Source organism: Pongo pygmaeus, chromosome 4 (genome assembly GCF_028885625.2).
Source record: "Pongo pygmaeus isolate AG05252 chromosome 4, NHGRI_mPonPyg2-v2.0_pri, whole genome shotgun sequence".
Taxonomy (NCBI): Eukaryota; Metazoa; Chordata; class Mammalia; order Primates; family Hominidae; genus Pongo; species Pongo pygmaeus.
The window spans coordinates 121,214,118-121,239,946 of NC_072377.2; the positions used below are offsets into that span (position 1 = coordinate 121,214,118).

Genomic DNA, 25,829 nt, shown 5'->3' on the forward strand with positions numbered 1-25,829 from the left:
GCCTTCTCATGTCAAATGTGATTAGGCAAATGAGAGAACATACTTTAAAAATAATAAGGTCTGAGAGAAATGTGTTTTTTTTTAAATTGCTATATTCCTATTAGAAGTGGTGTCATGGCAAAAATAAGGAGACTTTCTCCATCAGCAAAACCCACTCCAGTCTTACTGCAGTGTGGTCACCCTTGACAAAGATGAAAAGGTGAGAAGAGTTTTGATTGTTTTCATTCTGAGGTGTATAGACAGGTGTTTGAATATACTTAGTGGGTTTACATAAAAACACTAAAAATACTTAAAATATTTTGGTGAAGATAATGCAAAATAAAATGTTAAAACAAACTAAAAAGTCACATTTTCACTGTTTTCTGTTAAGAAGTGTTTTTTCTCCATGAGGAGGACGACATAATTTTTCTTCATTGCTTGTATTCATCATACCCGAGAAATATTATTCATTATGTTTTATATCTTGATGAGTTTAATCAAGTATATTTGATGCTAGGCCAAATTGGGAAAGAGGCAAGATGTATCATCCAGCCATCCCATTCCTGTACTTTTAGTTATTCTTGTTGGTTCATGTTTCCCTCAGACGCAATTATTCTTAGGCTGTATTATAGGCTGGGGATACTATAGATCAAAGTTAATGGATTTGGTTCTTTTGTATTTCTCCGGTTGTTTGGGCAGGGATGGTTTTTCTTTTTTTTTTTTTTTTTTGAGACCGAGTCTTACTCTGTGGCCCAGGCTGGAGTAGTGGCATGATCTCAGCTCACTGCAACCTGCGCCTCCCAGGTTCAAGTGATTCTCATGTCCCAGCCTCCTGAGTACACTGAGCTGGGACTACAGGCATGAGCCACCACACTCGGCTAATTTTTTTTTTTTTGTATTTTATAGTAGAGATGGAGCTTCACCCATGTTGGCAAGGCTGGTCTTGAACTCCTGACTTCAGGTAATCTGCCCGCTTTAGCCTCCCAAAGTGCTGGGATTATAGGTGTGAGCCACTGTGCCCAGCCTGGACAAGGATTTTAAAGAGCAGAGTGCTAGCAATAGATGATGGTTGCATTGAAGCCTGCTCCTCTCGTGCCTATTGATTTTGTTTTTACTGCTATTCAGGGAAAAAAAAATTCATCCAATGAAACTAACATACACTGAGGTTTTAGGGGACTAATATGTTGCTTCCATTAGAAGAAAACTTTTTCATCTTTCCAAAAACAATAGTGATTTTGTGATGTTAAGCTATTTAGAAAAAAATGCAACTGAAAGCTTTAAATGCATATATATATACATTTAATCGAAACTAGGGTGCCTCAGAACACACTTGCCTGTGGAAGTTAATAATGGAGCAACAATAATCATCATAAAACTGTGTTTCTTTGGAGGCACTTGGCCTGTCAATTTTCTCCTCAGTGATTTTGGGGTTCATCAGGGAATCCTTCTTCTGCACATGTGTCCTTGTGACCAGCAGTCCTGCTGTTGCCCTGACTGCTCATGCTGCTCCTGAAGCCAGTGAAGCTCTCTGAGGCCTAATAGCCTCGTCATCTTCTGATGTTAGGAGACTCCTAATGTTTCACATGCTCTTGGTACAAGCCCCAAGCAAAACATGTCCTCTTCTCCCTCTCATGGGTGCATATATTCTAAGTTTTGGAATCTTGCTCTTTAGTGAAACTGATGCTGCAGTGCGTTGATTGGTGGCTTGCCAAAATGTTTGTTCATATCCTGACTCCTGAAACCTGTGAATGGGACCTTGTTCTTGAAAAGAGTCTTTGTCAGTGTATTAATAATTAATGTAACTAATAATGAAGTAATTATTAATTACTCAGTGTAATTAAGGATCTCAAGATGAGATCATCCTGAATTATTTAAGTCGATACTAAGTTCAATGACAGGTAGGTGTCCTTGTAAGAGACAGAAGAGGAAGAGACACAGACAAAAGACAAAAGAGGGGAAGACCATGTGACAATAGTGACAGAAATTGGGGTTATGTGACCACAAGCCAAGAAAGGCCTGGAGCCATCAAAAGCTGGAAGTGTCCAGGAAGGATTCTTAGAGCCCTTGGAGGAAGTGTGACCCTGCCGCCTCCTTGATTTCAGACTTTTAAACTGCAGAACTGAGAAAGAATATTTTTTTGTTGTTTTAAGACACTGAGTTTGTGGTGATTTGTAACAGCACCTAATTAGGCACATAATACAAGCATACTTTTCAGACTTTATTTCAACCACTTTTCTCTAAGACTCAATATCAATTCCTGGGGATTGGGTTTAGGACAATCTACATGACAGACTGTGATATACTCAAAATCAATCCTCAATCAGATGTTGACTCAACCTTCAACTACACTATGTGCCTCAGCTTTCTCTTCCCTTGGGTTGAAATTTTTTCATATATATATATACATATATACATATATATGTGTGTATATATATATATATTTTTTTTTTTTTTCTCCTCAGAGACTTCCCCAGAGCCTGTGATAGGCTGGATGTCACACATGAAGTGGGTTATCAGCAGCCATGCTCCTTTGCTTCTAGTCATAATATTAGGTTGGTGCAGAAGTTGTGGTTTCTGCCATTACTTTCAATGGCAGAAAACACAATTTCTTTTGCACCAAACTAGTAAGTTCAGTGGTAGACACCTGACTCATACCTAGCCATCCAATGGGGATGGTGGTATTGAAACCTAGAGCAGTGGGTGGATGAAGCTGTCACATGTAAATTTGGTAATTGGTATGGCCATGTTTCATATAGTATACTGGGGAAGAGGAAGTGTGTCTTTAGAGAGAAAAAAGAATACGGGTAAGAGAAAGTAGGTCCCCAGTGTGATCCCTTTCCTGGTTCTTTCTCAAGAGCATTTTGGCTCTTAGTTCCCCATCATGAATGTAACACTTTTGCACTTTTTTTTTTTTTTTTTCTTAAATAAAGTAGAGTTGGTTGATATTTGTCATGAAAGAGTCCTTAGTGAAAGCAAATCCAACTTCTGTGCTCCCCAGTCCTTCCTAGAAGCACTGGGTCCCTGCCATCTAGCACTTTATAGGTACAATGCACTCTGATCCACATTATCTCATCCCAACTTTGTGTGGGAGGGTGACCTTTGAGACATGGGCAAAGGAGATTTGACCCATCCTTAACATTTAAATGCACTGGGCTTAGAGAGGATGACAGGGGCTCTGGAATCCCAGTGCTTCCTGATCAGTTCTATTCTGTTTAAAACAAATTAACAACCAAAGGAAGACTAAATGGTCCCGGCAGGATCTGAATATGAAAGATTCTTCAGCATAGAAGGTTCAGAGCAGGAGGAATAATGGAACAAGTATATTCTGTGACTACATTCAGGGCAGACAGTGGGAAGGAGGGGGTTGGAGGAAAACAGAATTGCCCAGTCTGAGAACTATTAAGAGCTCCCAGCCTTGGGAAGGATGGATGACAAGGGAGCACCAAAGAGGTAATTGGGCCCCTGATGTGGGGAACAGTCATAAATAAGCTGACAAAGCCACAATAAGCCTAAAGCATCCAGCAAGGATTAAGCCCCATTAGCTAACCTGTTAATGGGGCTGTTAATAGCTAACCAGTTGTCTGTATCAGAAAACTGTAAATAGAAAGTGGGCTTTGTAGGTCTACATGTTTTAGATTTCAACATTTTCAAAAGAGTTTGGGAGCATAAGTAGTGAATATCAGAGAGGACTCTTGTGATTCCTGTCATCCTCCTCATTTTCAAACCTCATTCAAATTTTGTTTGTTTTTTTTTTAGTAATAATTATCAGTCACTACTCTGTCTGCTGCAGCCTATTTTTCTCTCTAAGCTTTTGATTTTTACCTGCTTTTTCCCAGCAGAAACAGTTTTCAGGTGTGTGAGGCCAACTACAGTTGAAAATCCACCCAATGGTTCAGTTATCATTTAACTGATATTTTATTGAGCACCACCTATGTGCCAAGCATTGTTCTAGAAGCTCAGGACACATAGTGAACAAACATTTCTGCCTTTTTGGAGCTTACATTATAAAGCAGGTGAAAAGGAGAAAATGTTATGGGAGAAAATAGAAAAAGAGAAGGGCTGAGGAGCATGGGTTGCAAGTTTCAAAAGATTGGTAGTGGTGGTTATTATTTTCGGTCCATCTCCTAGCTGCTGAAGTTTTCTCTTTGACTCATCCTCAATCCTAAATGCTTCAGGAGAGGCACTATGTCCCTTATTTTAGGATTCCTGCTTCAGTTAGTTCATTAGAGTTGAGATAATCCTTGCTAAGAGCCCAGGATTAGAAATTTAGCCCATTAAAAAATACTAAGCCATGAGGATAGAAAATATTATATGTGTATTACCTGCTTACATCTTTATACTTATTCCAATGCCTTGTTGAATAAAAGGACAGCCTTCTTTCCTCTTTTTCATATCAGGATTGACATTAATCATGGCACCTACTTGTCCTCCATTCACTTTGTTATGAAAATCATTGGGATGGAGGAGGAAAAGTCAGTCTTCCATAATCAGCCTGGCTGTTTCTGACATTTTTAGGAGAAACAAAAGGAATGCAATTATTATTATTATCTATTTTTTCAGAAATGCAAGAGAATTTTTTATTTATCCTCTATGACACCCTTCTTGTTTTCTGTGCCTTCTGAAGAGTTGACATCAGTGGGGAACTTCATTTGAAGTCAAGCAAATCAACCTTTTATTGAGATTTCAGGATCCAAACTTGCATAAACTGCTTCATTCAGACAGCTTTTCTGCCTTTGCTGAGTTCTAATCTTGCCCTGCAGGATCAGCTACGTAATTTTTGGGGCCCAGTGCAAAATGAAATATGAGGCCCTTGTTCAAAATTAAGAATTTTGAGATGGCAGCAGCAGAGCATTAAACCAAACATGGGGGCCTGCTGAATGCACCATGAAGCTGATGCTGCCTCCTATTCCTGTTTTTGAATCAGGGGTTTATTTGCTTTAAAATTGGCAGGAAAAATCCAATCCAATGAAAATATATGGTGATACTTTTCAGCCTTAATTTTATGAGAGAAACAGTTATATATAAACTGAGAAAGAAAACTAGCAAAGGATTTACTGGATGTATAAAATTGAGAAAACACAAGCTCTGTTTGTTTAATATAAATATGTAATTAAAAGAAAAATTATTAAAAATAATTCATCTTAGAAATAATCTTGAGCGTATAACTTGAACACTTTCTTATTAAATACAATAATAGCTAAATTATAATCTGCTTAACCAAGCTTCCCTGGTCTGCATATCATGTTCACATTCCAGGAAACATTATGAAATAGGGAAATAGAATAAACCAGATTTTCAGGGCTAGTATTTGGAGACAAGGGAGGTGAGGAAAATAGTTTTCATTTTGGAAGACTGCCATGGGAATCATCTATTCAAGGTAAGTTTTCTGGCTCACAATTGCAGTGATCTTGCTCATCAACATCATTATTATATGATTTATATTTAGGAATATGTCATACATATTACATGATATATTTAACTGTATACTATACATCATGTAATAATGACAGGATGTCACTATCACCATTTATATTTAGGGATATATCACTATTACATGATGTATAATATGTCCATTGAAGCAAATACTTACCTTTGGCACTATCTGAGCAAAACTGCCACAGGGAACTAAATTCGTATTCAGCAGTTCTGATTTGAGAGAAAGGTACAGGGACACATACTACTACATGCACCTAGGTGCACACGCACTACTCATACTTACACACATCATATTTTAGAGCAGGGGTTGGCAAATATGACCATCAGGTCAAATCTGGCCTGCAGGCTGTTTTTATAAATAATGTTTTATTGGAACATCACCGCACCCATTTGTTTACTTGTGTCTATGGCATCTTTGCACTGCAAAGGCAGAGTTGAGTAGTTGCTGTGAATTCCACACAACCTTCTAGGATAATAAATATCTTAGAATATTTATAGAAGAAAGTTTCCTGATCCCTTGTTTACCATCATTTAACTGTTGAAATATTTTTCTAGTAAATGATTACACCTATAAAATAAATAGTAAAAGATACATTGTTTATCTACATATATTAATTCCTATTTATACATATATATCTCAAGGCAATGATTTTTACAGTTTAATTGGCATAAAGCAATATTGAGGCAAGTTATTTTTCTCTAATTGTAACAGACAGGACTATATTGCTCTGTATTCCTGGCATGATTGATTTGGTTCTCTGTTTGTCTTCTTTAATATGCAGGGCCACCAGGAGGTTAAACAGTTGTATATTTTCCATTTAAAATTTCCGTAATCTTTTTCTTTGTGTGTGTGAAAACCTAAAAATTGTGGTAACTTACCTGGAGATCTTGTGGAAACCATTTTGCTTTGATTTTTCCAATCACTCATAGTGAATCAGCTACTGAATATATTTCCCCGTTAGGAGTTTTTTTTTTTTTTTTTTTCACAGTTTCAAAATTATGTGATTTACTTACCAATAACAGAGAATGAACTTAAAAGAGTAGTTTAAAAAATGATCAAAAATGCCAAGAATGTAACATAGAATTTAATTTTTCAACAGGTATTATTTACTTACTAAGATAAAACCAGTCACTTTACTTTCATAGATCAGGTTTAAACCATAAACACAGCATGAGAGGTGAGCATGTTTTCTCAACCAAAAAGTAAAGGTGGGTGATTATGGAGACAGTGTGTGTAGACTCACAAGGTCTCTGGGAGAGAATTATTTGAATTGGTGACTTTAAGGAAACCTTGGGTGTGGAATCACTGCTTGGTATTTATATATTCTTCCAGGTAAATTTATATCACCCCTCCTTGCCCTTTAGAAAGATTATTTTTATTGAGCACAGAATAGTTATCAAAGAATATTTATTACATAAATATAAAGTATAAAGCATGGTAATATTCACTATTTAATTTAGGGAAAAGAACATTGCCATTGGCTTTGACATTTCCTGTGTGCCCTTCCCCATCCCAGCCTGGTCTCCCCTCTCTCTCAGAAGCAACCAATATTCTAAATGTTATTTCTCAGCCCTTTCTGCCCTTTTAATTTATTTATTGTTTTATGTTTCTAGGAAATTTTATCACATCTATAGATTCATTCAACCGTAGCTATAATCAGAATCCAGTACTTTTCCATCATTGCAGATAAATTCCTTTATGGTACTCCTAAAGAGCTATACTCTGCCCCAACCCTAAACCCTGGCAACCACGGATTGGTTCTTCATCACTATAATTCTCTCAATTTGAGAGTGGATTGGCTTTTTTACACTCAGCATAATGTCACTGGGGTTCACCAAAGCTGTTAGTATATGAATAGTGTGCTTTATTTCTGAGTGGTATTCCATTGTGCTATAGTATTACAAAAAGTACTATAGTTTATTTATCCATTCACCCTTGAAGGACTTTTGGGCTTTTTTTTCCCCGCTAGTTTTTGTCTATTATAAATAAAGCTGCTATCAAAATTCAGATAAAACTTTTTTGTGTGGAAATATAAGTTTTCATTTATTTAGGATAAATACCTAAGAGAGCAATTTCTGGGTCATATGGTAAGTATATATTTAATTTTATAAGAAGATACTGAACTGCTTTCCAGAGACACTACATTTCACATTCCCATCAGAAATATGCTAGAGGTATGCTAGAGGTATGATTGCTCTACATCCTTGACAGCACTAGGTATTATCAGTATTTTTTATTTTAGCCATTCTAATAGGTATCTCCAATAGGTAATATAGGGCTATCTCATTGTAACTTTAGTTTGCCTATCCCTAGTGGCTAATGATGATGAATATCTTTTCCTGTGTTTATTTGCTATCTGTTTACAGTTGTTCCCCTGTATCTACAGTTTCACTTTTTGCAGTTGACTGCAGTTTGAAAATAGTAAGACATTTTGAGAGAGAGAAAGAGACCAAATTCATATAAGCTTTTATTGCTCTATTATTATAATTGTCCTATCTCATTATTAATTTTGTTAATTTCTATGTCCAATTTATAAATTAAACTTTATCATAGGTAGGTAAATATAGGAAAAAGTCATAGAATGCAATCAGCCCTCTGTATCCACAGGTTCTGTGTCTGTGGATTCAACCAATTATGGCTTCAAAATGTAGTTAGGTCTACAATGGTTGCCTCTGTAATAAATATATACGGACGTTTTTCTTGTCATGTTTTCATAATCTATACGAAGTAACAACTATTACCATAGCATTTATAATATATTAGGTATTATAAGTAGCCTAGAGATAATTTAAAGTATATCGGAGAAAGTGCATAGGTTATATGCAAATACTGTGCTATTTTATATAAATGACTTGAGCATTTGCAGATTTTACTAGCCACAGGGTGCCTAGAACAAATCTCCCATAGATACTGAGGGACAGTTTGTATGGGGATTCTTGGAAGTTATCCTGTGCTGATAATGAGGGACTACAGTACACTCATTGGTGAAGTGTTCATTCAAATCTTTGGGTTGTTTTCTAGGGGGATTTTACATGAAAAAAATGCTCAAAATCGTTAGTCATCTAGGGAGATGCAAATTATAAGGAGTTAACACAACACGTCCACTAAGAAGACTCAAATTGAAATGACTTAAAATGCAGTGTTGATAAAGATATGGAGCAACTAGAACTTTAATGCACTGCTGGTGGGAATGTGAAATGGCTCAAGCACTTTTGAAAACAGTATGACAATTTCTTATAAAGTTAGCCATATAACCAGAAATGAAAACATATGTTTGCACAAAAATGTCCATACTGCTTTTATTCAAAATTGTCAAAGCCTGGAAACAAGACAAATATCCATCAGCATATGAATGAAGAAACAAATAATATTCTTGTACATTGGGATACTACTTAGCAATAAAAAGGAACAAACTATTGAAACATGCAAAAACTTGGATGAATATAAAATCCATTATGCTGAATGAAAGAAACCCAAACTAAAAGAATATATATTTTTATCATTCCATTTATAGGAAAGCCTATAGTAGATAAAACTATAGTGCCTAAAAGCAAATCAGGATGGGCTGGGAGAAGAAATGGGGTCTCAACAAAGAAGAATGAGGAAATTTTCGTGACTAATGGAAATGTTCTGAATCTTGATTAAGATGGTCGTTATCCAGATGTGTACATTTGTCTGAACTCATTGAATTGTACATTTAAAATGGATACATTTTATTTATATAAATTATGGCTCGATGGGGTGATTAAAACACTTAAGAATATTTTCAAAGTTATTTTTGGGATGAAATGTTATGTTAGATAATTCTGAGGCAGTCTAATTTTTCTTCATTTACAGATAAATTTTCATTTCTGCCTAGATTCTGAAAAGATCTTGTTTTCTTCATTTTTGTAGATTAGTACATATTTAAATCTAAATCTCTTTTCATGAATTTTGTTGGTGCTTTCATAATGCCTTCAATCTAAAAGATCTGGAAAGTTGTATTTTTTTTGCTCTCTATTTTTTTCTTCTCTTTCTCCTTCCTCTGTTGCTTATTTTGTTCCAGTAATTTTGATCTCTTCTCTTGAAACATTATATATTGTTGTTTAACCCTCTTCTATTCCCATCTTTTCTAATTTTTTAAATCTCTCTGCCTTTCTGAGAACTTCTTAAGTTTCTTCACACTGACTCCATTTTCCTGAGACCCAAAAATGCTCCTTACACTAGCACTGGAGTTTATTTTAATTGTGAATTATAGCTTCAGTTTATTTATATCCTTTCTTTGTCTTATATTACTACCTTTTATTTTCTCTTGTATTCTTTCATCGTGGTTTTTACTCCATTTCTCCAAACACAACACTTCTTTCATTCATTTATTTCTATAATTTTATTCTGGTTGCCCATCAGAAATAAATTTTAGAGTGGTTCCCTGTGTCCATTGAGATTCTTTTGGTGCATACAACAGAAAATGATTCTAAATTAAGGAAGAAGAAACACGTTCAATAGCTTACAAAACCAGGGGGACTGGAAGGAGCCAAGGTAACAGGCTGATGGTAAGAATCACACACTATTGCAGTGATGAAAAACTCCAACCCCTCTTCAAGACTAAATGCCAGGCAGGGGTACCTAGTTTATCTCAATTGAGTCAGATAACTGCCTCTTGGCTAGAAACCAGGAGGACTCCCCAAATACAGTCTCAAGGTATTGTCTCCAATAGAAAAATATTAATTCCTGAAATATAAAAAGATCTGTTAGGAAAGGAAGAAAGTTTTTGGTCACCAAACCCAACAGATACCCATTATAATCTTCTTCTGAATTATTAGTACGGTATTTCTCTCTCATTGTCCTGGTGTATTTCTTCTTAAGTATCTTGCTTCTTGTTTTTGCTGTTTTCTTGTTTATTCATCCTAAAATGAGGGGTGGTCTCTGCAGAGCCTGTATTTGCCAATGGACATAGTAAAGCTTTTTTCTCCTGTGTTAATCCCAATTGACTCATTGATAAGCTTATTCAGCAGGGTGGATGAAAATTCACACTCCCAAGAATTTAGTGCTTTGAGGCTTTAAAAAGACTTCTACTCTTTTACATTTTTTTGACTAATTTACAGGAATTAAACTTATCAAGATGGAAAGTGACACAGCTCCTTTCTCCGTTTACTCTTGTTTTATTGTTATGGTGGAGTTGAAACTGTCTAGTGAATATAATAGGATTTCTATTGCGACGCTTTTCTCTAGCCACCTCTTATAGCAGTGGGTCTGTGGCTGATAGTTCTAAATGGTACAGGGCTGTGTTACTGAGTTGGAGAACAACCAGAAGAGCAGCCCAAACAGGAGAGTCTGTCTAGGTCCCTTCAGGCTGCTGTGTCAGCTTGTTTTCTGCTGCTAAAGCCTGTGTCAGTTGCACAAGAATAATCAAAGCTTACTAGTAGGTTTTGTATTAGTAGATCTTTCTTATAATTTTTAAGTATTTTTTTAGTGTCACTATGTGTTTTTTAAGTTTTAATGATTTTATAGATGCTTTATCAGAATATTAGAAGAGATATCAGTAACCACCATTTATCACAGATTCTATTTATTAAAGTAGATAGACTATGTATAGTAGAATATGCATTTGTCACATATTCTATTTATTAAAGTAGCAACATATTTAAGCATTAGACATTTAAAGAGTCCCTTGTTTGTTTTCTGTGCCAATTAGAGGTACCTTCAGGATTGCAAAAAAGATGGGAAATGAAAATGTTTCTCTATGGGAGCCTTTTGGAGTTTGCCTACTTTTTCTCACTTCCACCTTGGATAGTACTTTCGCTGATTCATTCAGCAAATCCTTATCCCCAGACAGGCCTGTGATCAGCTCTCCTGGAGGCTGATCGCCATCTATAACAAGTGATTGGACTCCATATTGGGAGAGACATTTATTTTTTCAAGAATAAGGATTTAAGAATTTATTTGAGATACATTCACAAAATTACTTCAAGCAAATGCATGTTTGTGCCATTGTCTTCCTTATAATGGTATTAAAATATGTTCTATTAAATAGTAGAAGACTGATGGTTTTTTTGAATAAATATAATTTCTATAGAGGTTTATCACAATAACTAGGGCTGTTTATGAAACTGCTGCTACAAGGGCAAAAAAAACAGGCTGGCACACTCATACCAATATGGATGAAAGAACAGCAAATGAACAAAGTGAAAAGGCCAGTTTTTCTGTTTTCCCTGACTATTCAAAAGTATCTAATGTAATTTGTTCCAGTGCTGAGGACAATCAGAATCTATATCTCTAAACTCTTTGACTGAAGTAAGCTCTAAGCAAAGGGAAAAAGACAAGGTATAACTCAGAGAAAAATTTAATCCATTCATCAAAATTAAGCCGCATGAATAAGTAAAGCTAGGCATAAAGAAGAGAGAAAAAGTATTTCATTTTTATCTTTTTCTCCAAGTTGAAGTCAAATGCATGGGAAAAAACTCAGTGCATTTCGTTTCTGATGCTTTTGAAGTCTTTTCTTGAAACTGCAAATTGTTGCTTTGCATCTTAACATCAAGCTCTAAAAGTGATTGTTGTTTATTCTGGAAGTTTGGTTTTTAAAAATTCCTTCTTGTCAAAGAGGAATAAATCCTGACAAGCAGATGACAAGAACCAGTGCTCCTTTTTATAGCGAAGGGTCTATAAAATAAAAATGCTCCTGAGTAAAAAAGTGACCTCCAAAGAGACTTTATTAAAAACGTCTTATTATGGAATTCAGTATATCACTTTGGAGGGCTAGATAGGTGGCAACCATATTGGAGACCTACTATTGTTTTCTGCACAATAGTAAATATCAAAATAATAAGCATTTGACATATTTCACTTGGAGGAAGTCAAACTCTCTGAAGGTTTTTCTGAGTTGACTGACATCTGACAGGGAATCCCTAATCCCTTCCCTCTAAATAACTGCCTGTGATCTCAGGGTTTTGACCCTGCATTTGTCTGCTTTTTGTGAGCTTCTCAATAGAAAGATGCTATCAAGTGTGTGTGTGGTATGGGAATTGGCTCACAAGACAAGGTTGCACAGGGTTTATGTAGCCATGTGTTTCCATAAAGTCTACAACTGCGATATTCAGGCAGAGAGATAAGAACAATTTTTTTAAAAAAGAATATCTTATTATTTTGTCAAAACTGTTGGAAATCTATGAATACTAAGGCCAAATTAAATGAAACAAATACTTCTTATGTTAGTTTTATTTTTACTCTCTTATTTCAAGTGGCTTTTGAAAGCCCTTTGCTTCATTTGGAAGCATTCCTTTGGCCATGGCACATGACAGGGGGAAGACCTATTACAAAAGGGAATAAAAATTACTTAATCTTAATTCATAACATCTTAGATTAGAAGCAACCTTTGAGATCATCAGTCCAATCTCTTTCTGAAGATAATCATCTAGCCTCGCTTGAGCATTTCTAGTGATTAGAAACTCATTATGTTTTAGAGAGTCATTCTCTTTGGGGAAATTACTAGAAGATCTTTCTTATCTTGAGATTAAATCTGCATACCTGTAACTTCTACATCTCAGATCAATACAAAGAAGATGATTAATCATTTCATTTAAAAATAGTTATCTTGGGCCTCTTCAAATGTTTGAAGAAAGTTTTCATGTCCCCACCTGAGTCTCCCCCTCAACCTCTTTCCCAAGGTTAAACATATTCACTTCCTCCAACCATTTCTCAGAGAAAAAAGTTTTCAGAGTTTTATCAGACCAGTCACCTCTGCATGAAATGACAGTGTCTCTCTACAAATTCCAGCTTAGTTTTGGCCAAGTAAGATCACTTTAAGGAGTTCTCAACCTTGCCAATTCATTTGAGTCGCCTGGAGAACCTTGACAAATTTTACTTCCTTTGTAGACATTTGATTTCAGTTGATATAGGATGAGACCTGGACATTAGAATTTTCTAATGTAAAAGAAATAAAACCCCTTCTACTGAAATCACCTGAGTCCCAGGCAGGGCTTTAGAACTAAGAGCAAAGCTAGTTAATAAATGTATGACCAGGCCCAGCTGAATTTTGAGCAGGCTATCTAAACATTTCAGGAGATCATGATATTTACCATTTACCAAGAGCTTACACAAAGCCTGGTATCAGGCTAAGTGTGAACTAATTTAAATACAAAATAATAAATAAGAGCCTGAGGCTCAGAGCAACTAAGTGACGTGACCAAGATGATATTGGCTACAACGAAGAGGCAAGGAGATTCCATACTAGGCTATAGAGACCTTGAGCCAACCTCTTTTTGGATAAACTGGTTTTGCTTCCATTACTGGCTCTCCTAGAACAAAGGCCTGAAATGGAAATGGTGGCTGTTGGACCACAAGAGTCAGCTGTTCTTAGGCTGCTTCCAAGCCTAGTGTGAGAGAACACTGAGTGAGGCCCTTTGCTATCCAGATTACGGAGGCAGTCCTGGGTAAGGTGGGCCTCTCCCACTAGTGCCCTTGCCCTGCATCCTTGCCTACCAAGCATCCTGAATACAGGAGGTAAAACTAGGGGTGGAGGACAGTGCTGTTCAGAGGCTGAGTGGCCTGGCTGCAAGGACATTTAGCACAGAGGAAGCCAGTAGGGTTTGGTGACAGTCCCTACCATGACCTTCATGTTCATTCTCCTTCGATACTTCAAACCAGAGCAGCGGGCCTTTCTCCAACAAATATGTGAGAAAAAAAAAATGGGATGGACACTTGGAACTGACTAAAGAAATAGATCAATTTGACATACTGAGCATTCATTCCCAGGATCCTTATATAGCTGAAGAACTATCTGGTACATATATATCAACCATGTTAAATACTATTCACCATGGTCTGACCATCCCACACAAACCACTTCCTCGGGACACGTCCCTAATCCCCGGCATCCCAAACCCCGTGTGGGTTCTCGTGGAGCTTTTTTAGTAAGTGCAGTCATGAGAAAGCTTGGAGTCTCTGGAGGACCATTTTCTTTTACTTACTTTTGTCATGTTATTTAAAAAAAAAAAAAAAAAAAAAAAAGCTTTGCCTTTTTAGGTTCATCTGTGTTTGATTTTTAGGTGATTACTTTAGCCTATGAACCTGTAAGCATTCAGGGACCGGGTTAAAATCCTGCCTGTTACTTACAAATGTTGACACTGACAGGTGACAAGTAGTGATCTGTTTATGAAATATGTTTTGTTTTTAAATCTGTCCAGGAACAGACTTGAGCCAGGTTAGTCTTGTATCTCACTAAAACTTTAGCCATAAGAAATATGTATTGTTTTCTTAAGAGTTTGCTCATTGACTATTTTATTTTCAGTTCCCCTGGAAGTAGACCTTGAGTCAACAATTTGAGAGCAGAAGTTATTTGGAAGTCAAGGAACACTGGGTTGGGCAAGGGGAATTGATGTAGGGAAGGAAAAAGAAAATAACAAGTGAATTATTAGGCCACCTCTCACAGTGGGGTAGCATAATTGCATGGAGTAACTCTAGAAAGGTAGTGTAAAACACAAGTCTTAGAATTATCCTGCCAAGGAGTAAAGGAGAGGGCATATTTATGCCCCCACATCCATTAGTCATTGGACAGGGACTTCCTCTGGTAGTTCTCACGTCTACTCTTTAAAGATGCAGAGGCTGGCTGGTGGAAGCCTGGTCGGGCATGCATGAAAATAATACATGGATCAGAGGAAATTTGAGGGAAACACATTAGACACATTAAATTTGGTAACTAAGAGGAATAAGGGAGTTTGTTGCGTTAGCAAAGAGAGATATAAGCAAAAAAACTTATACACATTTTGTTTGTAATTTAAAAATTAATGTTTTCTACAAGTCTTCAATCAATTTTTTTCTTAAGCCATTATTACCAGAACTGTACATAATTTTCTAGAAGTATAAATTAAAATGGATTTTGGCTTATACTCATCTCTAGAGATTTTTGAATGCTGAGTCTCTCTTTCAAAATATTTATTATTTCTCCCAAGCTAATGTTAATTTAATTCAGTCTATGTGTATGTACTTGATATGTAATTTGTACCCAGCACAGTGCTTGCCACTTACTAAAGAAGCTTAGAGTGAGAATCCAAGTGTTTCAGTGTCAACATATTGCAATTAAAAAATTTTAAACTAGATGTATCCAGGTGTCCAAAAGTGCACATATGACCATTGTGACAGTTAAAAGACGGCCACAAGTTCTTTGGCATTCCTCTATTGAGAGGTAGGTCTGTGTTCCCTGTCCTTTAGTTCTGGTTGGGCTCTGTGACTACTTTGATTAATAGAACATGGCAGAAGCAATGCTGTGCCAGTTTGCAGGTCCTAACCATATGGTGCAGTGCCAGCAGCTTCTACTTGCCATATCTGGAAATGCTTATATTTGCAGTGTTTCCTCTGGGTAATCCACCTGCCAGGATGTGAAACTCCAAAGCCACCTGATGAAGCCTTGTGTAGGTGCCCCTATCAGTAGCCACAGCTGAACTCCCAACAGATAGCCAGAATCAACTGCCAGCCATAATAACAGTCCATTTTGGGTACTGAGTCCAGTCAAGACTTTCCATGACTGCTTTGCCAGCTAATATCTAACTATAACCTCATGGGACACCCTGCATGAGCCTAGTCGACTGATAGAACAATGAGAAATAATAAAAGCAATTTAGTTTTAAGTTACTGAGTCTTTCATTGAGGGGTGGGGTTAGTGGGGGGAATCGTTACACTGTAATAAATAAGTGGAACATCTATTTGGGTTTTAGGGTTTTGGGTTCTTAGAGTTGTAAGAAGTTCACTTATATAAGACCTTCTTATTGTACACAAGAAGTTTGCTTATTTTGAGTTAGAGGATGAGTATGAGTTATCCATAAAACAAAGTTAAAGAAAATGATAAGAGCAAAAAGAGCCTAGTATGGTCGGGAAAATGCAAGCAATTTAGCTTTACTGAGACTAAAATGATAATAAGGAAAGCTAGAAAATTGGGTCCATTGTTCAAAGAGGTTTCTATGTACTATGTTGAGGATCTGGTGCTCAGTCTTCCAAGTGGTTCTAATTGTTCTCAGAAAGCTAACAGTCTTAAGTCTTCAACTAATTGGATAATAATGAACTAAGGGGTTCATCCAAGTTGTCTCCAAATATGTTAATCAGCTTTGATCAGGCTCATTCATTCATTCGTCTAAAGATTTATTGAGCTCTTACTGGGTGCTAGGTGTTAAAGGGATCAGAAAACCAATAAGTCATATTTCCTTTCCCTCAAATGCTTAGAGTGTCTTTCATATTTAGATGTATAGGAAAAAGTTAAAAAAGACACAGAGTCAAAGATGATACATGGAAAATTACACCTTCTGAATGCTCTAGGAGTTAAGAGAAGAAAACATGATTGTGTATTCCTGCCCAAGAGGGTGTTCTTGAGCAAATAGGCTCACTTCCTAATGTGCACAAAACCAGTCGCAGTGGCATTGGCTTTTGAGAAAAGAAAAGCTCTATTGCAAAACCAGCCAGCAAGTAGACAGTAGTCAATATCAAATCTATCTCCCAGGTTTAGGGTCTGGGGCAAGTTTTAAGGAATCAGAGGGAAGGGAAAGGATTTAGGGATGTTGGCTTGGCAGGGTCTGATTGGAGGGCTTCAAATTTGACCATTTATGGTAAGGCACGCTGAAGCAGATTTTAGCCCCAGATCTTCCAGGCCAATGGACACCTTGCTTCTGAAAGAGCTCTGGTGTTCAGGTTCTGGTCATGTCCCAGTCTTGGCTCTGAGGAGGAATCACTGGTCCTAGGTATTGTTAGAGACCAAGGCTTTTTGTACTGTCCAGGCTACATGACTTGTTTTTGACTCTGTTACACCTACTAGGTAACTCAACATTTTGTTATCAACATAGTAGGGTAAGCTTGGGCGGGTCCCATGGTTACAAAGGGACTGTGGTTATTTATATCTTGGGAAGGAACTAACACTATCTCAACCCAACCCCACAGGAATACTCACTTTCAAAAAAGACTGATTAGGTATTTTATAAAATAATAATAATGAAAGTAAACACTTAAATTGCATTAACTATGTGCTGGCACCAGTCTAAGTGCTTTAAATATTTTAACTCATTGAAAGATAGAAACTTAATCTCAAACAATCCTATGTGGTCCTATGTGGTAGTACTAGTGATATATATATATATGGTTTTTTTTTTTTTTTTGGAGATGGAGTCTCACTCTGATGCCCAGGCTGGAGTGCAGTGGCGTGATCTTGGCTCACTGCAACCTCTGCCGCTCGGGTTCAAGTGATTCTCCTGCCTCAGCCTCCCAAGTAGTTGGGATTATAGGGGCCTGCCACCGTGCTCGGCTAATTTTTGTATTTTTAGTAGAGATGGGGTGTCACCATGTTGGCCAGGCTGATCTTGAACTCCTGACCTCGTGATCCACCTGCCTCAGCCTCCCAAAATGCTGGGATTACAGGTGTGAGCCACCACGCCTGGCCTAGTACTAGTGATATTATCCCCAATCTAGAGAGAAGCAATAGTCATTAACTTGTCTATGGTCATATAGCAGTAGGTGACAGCACTGGGATTTGAACCCAGTTGTTACTACTAGCCAGCACACTACTGCCTCTCATTATTATACTATGGAATTTACCTGAATGTGTTTTATGAAACATTGCCTTTTAATGACAAGTTGATAACCTACTTTTGCTTTCTTTGTATATTAGCTATGGGCGCTCTTAAAAAATAACAGAAATATTATAGAGTCAAACCATCCATCTATCAGTCTATTATTTGGCTATTTTACACCATTTTTACCTTAATGTATAACACAGTATACATCTTATATACTAGATATATACTTATAGTATACATCTTACATACTAGATATATACTTATAGTATACATCTATAAGTAATGTGTAAGATAGAACTAAATTGATTTTTATTGCTGTGGATACTTTTTGATAAGTAAAATAGAATTAGAATTTTATTTCATAGATGGGGGACAGTAACCCAAGTATTTGATTAAGCTCTAAAGGCTGAAATGCATGAATGCTGCTGGTTGAAAGCATGTCTGTACCATAGTTTTTACCTTTCTTTTGTTCTTGTTTGAACTTCATTCAATTTGGCCAATTTAGCCTGAGAGAAAGTGGCTTTCAGTGAAAAGAATGTAGGTGAAGACAGAGCAGACAGCTGTGGCAAGAGAGAGCGAGGCTTTTGCTTGCATAGTAAGGCAGAGCAGAGGCTGTCCCCAGAGATCCCACACACATCACAGGGAGGGCACCTGCATGACTGGCTGAGCTGCTGTTTCTTTTGTTTTGATTTCCCCCAGTCCCCCACCCTGCCCCATCTCCAACAAAGCCATATTTAGTTAGTAGTCTTAAGAAAAGCACAGCCTCATTAGTTTACAAAGACAATTAGGAACAAACAGACCAGTACTTGCTAACTTCTCATCTTTAAATAGACCAGACCCAGAGAGATGAATTGTTTGGAAATGCTGATAGAGGCAACAATAATAATAGCAGCTACCATTTATCGAGAATATATTATATGCCAGGCTCTGGTCTAAGCATTACTTTCTTTATTCTTCAAAGCAACCTCATGAGGTAGGAGCTATCACAACCCTGTTTTAAAACTGTAACAACAGGCTCAGAGATTGCCGGTAACTCATGAGAGCCACAAAGTTGATAAGGATTCAAGTCAGGACTTGAATTGGCTAGGTTCTGAGAAGAGTAACCTGTGACTCTCTTAGGACGTTGTTTATCAAAGGTAGGTAAGAGTGCCTGGCTTTGTTTGTTTGTTTTATTATTATTATTATTTGTCTGATGCTTGGAAAATTCTCTTCTCTCTGAATTTGGCAGTGTCACACTCACAGTTCACCTTAGATGCATTTTTACCTCTCTATTTGGTGGCTCTTGTTGGGAATTGTGAACTCTCATTGAAGTCACTGTTGGTGATAGTTGAATAAATCTAGCCGAAGCTGGAAAAACAGAGTTGGCTGCTTAATGAGTGGTGATCAAAGCAAGTCAGAAGAACCCACATGCAGAACCGGCAACCCTGTCCTTCATTGCAGCAGTTGTGGAACCAGTGCTCCTAATAGACTCAAAGCATTTGGGTAATTTTGCAGGATGCTAATTTTAAAAAAATATTTTTTTGCTTATTTTGCATGATGCTAATTTTTAAAAATCATATCTGTAAGATTTCCCAAAGTCCTATTCTGAGATTTTCTTAGTCCCAATTAAGATATCACATGGCATTAATGGATTTTTTTTTTTTTTAAAGACCATGTTTTGAAGGTGCTCGGGCTTTAGAATGTGCAATCTTTTCTGCTCTCCGTCCTTCTGTCATTTCCCCTCTTGACATTTTGGGATCCAGCAGGCACCCCCTTGACATCAGACCCAGCATATGTGTATTAGTGGCAGCTGCCAAGGGAATAAACAGGACACAACAGATGTGGCGACAGCCGGAGTGGACTCAGTTGATTTTGAATTGTTTTTCAAGTGAGGCTCAGCCAGACAGCTCACAGACCTCATCATGTGTTTTTGTTTTTGTTGTTAGTTAAAAGGCTAGTTAAAGGTACAACACATTTGTACATGAATAAAGAAGTCTTAGAAAAATTTAAGAATATAATATTTTCATCTGAAGACCTACATTTAAAAGAGGGCTTCCTAGCATGCCTAGTCTCCAAAACGTGTAACTGTGTATGTAGATTGCATCTCTAGTTATTGACCATGGCAAAGCTTTCCTAGATAAATTTCCCTAGAAAGAAAGTCAACAGATCTTTTAAATCCTCAGCCTCCAGATCACTTCAGCTGGGACTTTGGGGACCAAGCCTGAACTTGGTTCCCATTTGATCCACCTGGGGTTTAGCACCCATCTGGATTGCAAAAGGCTCCCCAGGTAGCTCTATTATATAACCAAAGTTGAGAACCATCGATCTGGAAAGATTTCATCAAGGCAATCATGATACCCCGGGGGTAGGGAAGTTCACAATCCTTTCCCTTTTGACAGGTTTATCGTGAGTTGGGACTAATTAAAAAGCCTATGGAGAAAGAGATTGAATCCAAAGCTGTCACCATCATTTCCTACCAGTGTGACTTTGTTTAACCTCCGTAGTTTGGTGTCCTACTTTTAAAATTACAATAATAGCACCTTTCTGTGGGGTTGCTGTGAAAACTAAATGAGATCATTCATGGAAAGTATCTAGCATAGAACCTGGTGTTTAGTAAGTGCTTAATAAAGATTGGTTTCCTGATGCGCCTCTCCTTGTCATTCTTTTGAGGCCAGCCACATTTGAGAACACCTCTGTGTACACACACACACACATACACACACACGTATTTAATATTTATGTTGACTTCTTCCTAGGAAATGGGTTATGATCTAGATGAAATGGAAATACTCAATAAACACTTGTTGACTTGAAGTGGATAATGAGGTTGATGTCCATTCTCCAGTGGGAGATGCTATGGCTGGAAAGACATAAACACAGACAGAAGAGGAATATTATTGAGTCTTTACCTCACAGTTTCCTTTACATGTGTTTATCCCTGAGTAACAAAAGAATTCTAAGATATCCCTTCAGAATGAAGAAAAACAGTATTTTCTGGCATCACACAATGCCCTCCAGTTTTGGCCTTCAGATGCATTTTATGTGGAGTAGATGGGCGCTTTACTTGTATTGGTTTGACACATTTGGGTTTCATATCAGATTTTAATTGACAAAAATCATTTTTATGTTAGAGAATTTTGATGATCATTTCTAGTCTACCTTCCTCTATAGATGGGGGAACTGAGGCCTTACCAAGTTAAATGATCTGCCAAGTTATCCCTGAAAGTAAGTGACAGAACTGGGTGGTGTCCTAGGCTCTCCCAGTCTCCTCTCTGGCCTTCTGGTCTTTCCTGCATAGTCTATGGTGGTGTTTATCTGACTTGAATGCAGGTCAGCATCACCTGGGGATCTTGTTAAAATGCACATTCTGATTCAGTAGGTCTGGGGCAGGTCTGAGTCTTCATTTCTTACATGCTCTCAGTTGTCAGAATAAAACAGCCTTCAAGTGTTAACAGTGACTTCCTAGTATTTTGCTTAGATGCTATGCAGACTTTAAGATTCACCTCTAACTGGCATGTTTTCAATCTCTTACCTTTTCTAACATGGATGCTCTCATTTGCAATGAGTCTCCTCTTCTTTCCACTGATCAGAACCCCATGATTCAGCCAAGACTTCCCTCACTATTTCAGTCTCTCACTATTTCATTCATCTTCTCTCAACTCTCACAAACTAATATTTAATTATTGTCTTGATGTTTCCACAGATTGTTTTGTATGTGTTAACTTCTTTATAACTAGATAATAAGCCCCTTTAGATAAGAATTATAGCCTGACTTTTTACAATGCTGAATATGTGTAAATGGTTAATAAATATGTATAGGCTAAGAAAATCTGCCCATGTCAGTTTGAGTGATACACAGTAATGAGGAATTGCTGACTTCCTTATTAGTGGGTGTATCCTAAAATAAACACCACTGTCATTATTATTATTTTCATCAACACTGCTTTATTATTATTACCTCTTTTTCCCCAGGTAGTCTACTGGGTCTTTGCACAATGATGATTTTCTGTAGAATTTCTAAAACATCATTTGCTTTACTCAGTTGGTTGTAGTCCGTTGTTGCTTAGCAATAATAATGACATGTTGAGAATCATCTGATGGGCTTTGAACACCCTGAGCAGAGGCTAGCCAAGGGCAGCTGGTTGGTTAATTGTGGCCTCCAGTCATTACCAGGAGAGTAGTGCCAATGAGGGAAGAAAAGCGCTGTAACTGCCACAAAGTGTATTTAAATCACATTTTTTGGTACAAATTCATAGTTTAAAAAATTAAGTGGCAATAAAATCCTTAATATGCAGACCATTTTCATGGGCTTGAAACAATAGACATAGAGACCTGGCCTGAAAAATCACATCCTCGCCAAAAGCCTGTGAGGTTATTTGACGATATCTGTGCCTCCTGCTTTCCAGAATTCTCTGTGGGTGATGGATGGGGATGGCCATGGCACTGCTGGCTGCATGACCACCTGAGAAATGGCCGCTTGAAAAAGATCATTTTAAAACAGAGCCATTTGTGGATGATTGGAGTGTGTGTTGGTTGCCCCTTTTTTATAAGACTCAGAATATATTAATTATGTTCTTGTGCCTGGGGCCTTTCATGTCGAGTTTAAGTCGACAGTGGATCACAAGTGCCAAGTTATAAAATCCTGAAAATAAGGGTTTCTCTTGGAAACCTTGGAACTGTATGCTAGCAATTAGAAAGACTGACTAATGCGCTGGATGACCTCATCATCTCTTTTCTTCTTCAAGTTCCACAGCTTTATGGTCATGTTGCAATTAGTGATGTAGTGATAGAATGTGAATAGAATGTTGTCACTATGATGGCTGTTTCTATTGTCATTCTGACAATATTGTTGTTACTTCGTAGAACATTAAGGCCCTCAAGTTTCCTAGGTATAGGACTGAACAACTCCGGGAATCTGAAAGATGATGCAAATAAAGAGGAAGATGGACACAATCCCGAAGGGAGAGAAAGGAGCTGGGAATGGGAGATCATATTCTAGTAGCTCATCATCACCACATGAAACATACAATGCAGCGGTAAGTTCATGGCTCTGTAAGATTAAACAATTCTCATGAGGCTCACATATTAGGAAGGATGTTGGAAAGAGTATGGCCAGTGACATTTCATTTTTGTCAGTTTTAGTGCTTGATATTTTAAAGAATTACCTTAATTAAATGTAGTTAATTCATACTTAAGTTGACTTCACTACAAAAATTCTTTTCTGTGGTTCTCTGGCTTTCATTATTATTAGAACAAAGAATCAAATATTTTAAATAACTTCTGAGTTCTTGCCCATTAGCAGGTAGGGTTCTTGAATTTTGAAAATGAGATGTGAAGAGCGACAGTCCATATATCTCTAAAACATCCCCAAATGAATTGAAGTTTGTTTTCAACTCTGAGCTCCACTTGGCTACAAAATGATATTTATTGTTACCGCTATGGTCATACTTGCTGCCATATTTATTTTACTCCTTTCTGGAATGTCAAGGCCCTAGAGTGCTGGCATGTTGGTGTATATGACAGAGCAGAGTCAGGAATCTGAGGACACCAAAGGAAAAATGGAAAAACTCCCACAAGGAAGAGAGAGATTATGCTTAAAATATGTATCTTTATGAAAACACGCCGGAATCTCCCTATCCATTACAACCAGATCCATTGCTTTAAAATATTACCTTTATGAAGTCATCCCCTTATTCAAAAACTACGAAGGCTTCCCCATGCCTATAACATAAAGACTGAACACTGCATTTGGGCCTTCAAGACTTGCCGCAGCTGGCCTTCCTCTACAACTCAAAACGCACCTGCCCCATTTTCACTACACGTAAGGTTCTTTATCTCTACCGTTATGGCTTTCCTTCCTGATAACGTGGTAAGTACTTTATTGTCGGAGATCTGCTTTATTTACTTTTATATCAATTAAAGCATCAATGTCTGCCTTTTTTGCCCCTTTCTGGAGAAATCATCTACGCCCCACTCCCTCCTTTGGGCCAAGGTTAACACAACCTCTTCCCTTCCTTAATCTTGACAAGGCAGCAGCTACAGCCCTAGTTGAGTCAGAGCTGCAAGTTAAACTGTTTGTCCTAGATCAGGCAGGTTGTATGCCAGAGATGAGTCCAAACCGTGCTGTGCATTTAAGCCACAGACCTTTCCTCTTCCAGAGCATTGATCTGTGTTTTGCACGTAGGCACCTGTCATGGTTTCTTCCCTTATCACCCCAGTGAATCATCTGGTGGCCCAGAATCACCATGCTCTTCACCTGCATTAAACTACCGCTTGCCTGATTGCACTCACACAGCTGCCACACCCTCCCCACCACACATTTAACATCGTAAACTTGTTTTGGCCTTATAAGCATCAAGACCTGCCTAAATGTGCCCCAGCTGGAGACCATGCCTTGCATTGCTCAACTTCCTTTGTGGCTGCATTCTGATCCTAGATAAGTATCTAGGATAATAAGAAAATTTTAAATTCCTATTTCCTTGGAGACATAATAGGTAGCATGCCCTGAAAATGTCCTGTGTGTCTATGACTTAGTGCACTGAATTCAAAAGAGTTCCTGAAGGGTGAAATCATTATCATACTTTATAACATTCAAAGATCATTGACAATAAGGGAATTGTATATAACCTGCTAAATGTGTTGTTAATAGTGTTAGAAATTTTAAGTGGAAAAACAGTTATTGATCACATCTAGGATGAGTCAATATAGACACTCTAAGTATTCTGAAATTCAGAAAATTCCAGCTGAATTTGGTGTCTACTTAAATGATATACATGTCTCAAATAAGAATATTATTTCTGCTTCATGTTTTTGAGAGGAATAACTAATTGCATTATGTACCTGAGATTATTTTTATTTAATCATTTGTTTTTATAATTACAGTATTTTTTTTAGATAGAGTTTCACTCTTTTGCCCAGGCTGGAGTGCAATGGAGTGATCTGCAACCTCTGCCTCCCAGGTTCAAGCGATTCTCCTGCCTCAGCCTCCCGAGTTGCTGGAATTACAGGCGTGCGCCACCATGATGCCTAATTTTTGTATTTTTAATAGAGACAGAGTCTTGCCATGTTGGCTAGGCTGGTCTTGAACTCCTGACCTCAGGTGATCCACCTGCCTTGGCCTCCCAAAGTGCCGGGATTACAGGCATGAGCCACTGTGCCTGGCTATAATTACAATTAAAAGGTGTCTTTTGGAGGATATAAGAAGAAAAACTATTGGTCAAAAAAGCAAAACATTTGCTATAATCATATCCCCCAATCATAATGATTATCATTCTCCTCTCTTTCGCTCTCCATTTCACGTCATCATACATATCATTTCTTACCAAAATTAAATCCTTCTTTACATACATTTTGTGCCTAGCTTTTATAATTGGCAAAAGTCTATGAACATATTTTCATACTAACATATATTAATATTATCTCCTGTAATGACCCTGTGCAGTTCCTTTCATGCACGTCCGTGTGAAGAGACCACCAAACAGGCTTTGTGTGAGCAATAAAGTTTTTAATCACATGGGTGCAGGCGGGCTGAGTCCGAAAAGAGAGTCAGCGAAGGGAGACAAGGGTGGGGCTGTTTTATAGGATTTGGGTAGATAAAGGAAAATTACAAAGGGGATTTGTTCGCTGGCGGGCAGGAGTGGGAGTCGAAAGGTGCTCAGTGGGGGAGATTTTTGAGCCAGGATGAGCCAGGAAAAGGACTTTCACAAGGTAATGTCATCACTTAAGGCAAGGACCGGCCATTTTCACTTCTTTTGTGGTGGAATGTCATCAGTTAAGGCAGGAATAGGCCATTTTCATTTCTTTTGTGGTGGAATGTCATCAGTTAAGGCAAGGACTGGCCATTTTCACTTCTTTTGTGGTGGAATGTCATCAGTTAAGGCGGGGCAGGGCATTTTCACTTCTTC

At 37.6% G+C, this 25,829-nt stretch overlaps 1 long non-coding RNA gene across 1 annotated transcript in view; it reads right to left on the reverse strand.

The window, feature by feature from the left end:
* Nucleotides 1–1,261: 1,261 nt before the first annotated feature.
* Nucleotides 1,262–25,829, reverse strand: part of LOC129036867 (uncharacterized) — a 31,918-nt gene continuing 7,350 nt past the window's right edge. The window contains exons 2-3 of the long non-coding RNA XR_008502672.2: nucleotides 4,302–4,481; nucleotides 1,262–1,721 (exon numbers count right to left, since the gene is read on the reverse strand). This is a non-coding gene — a long non-coding RNA (uncharacterized LOC129036867). The remainder of the gene's footprint in view (nucleotides 1,722–4,301; nucleotides 4,482–25,829) is intronic.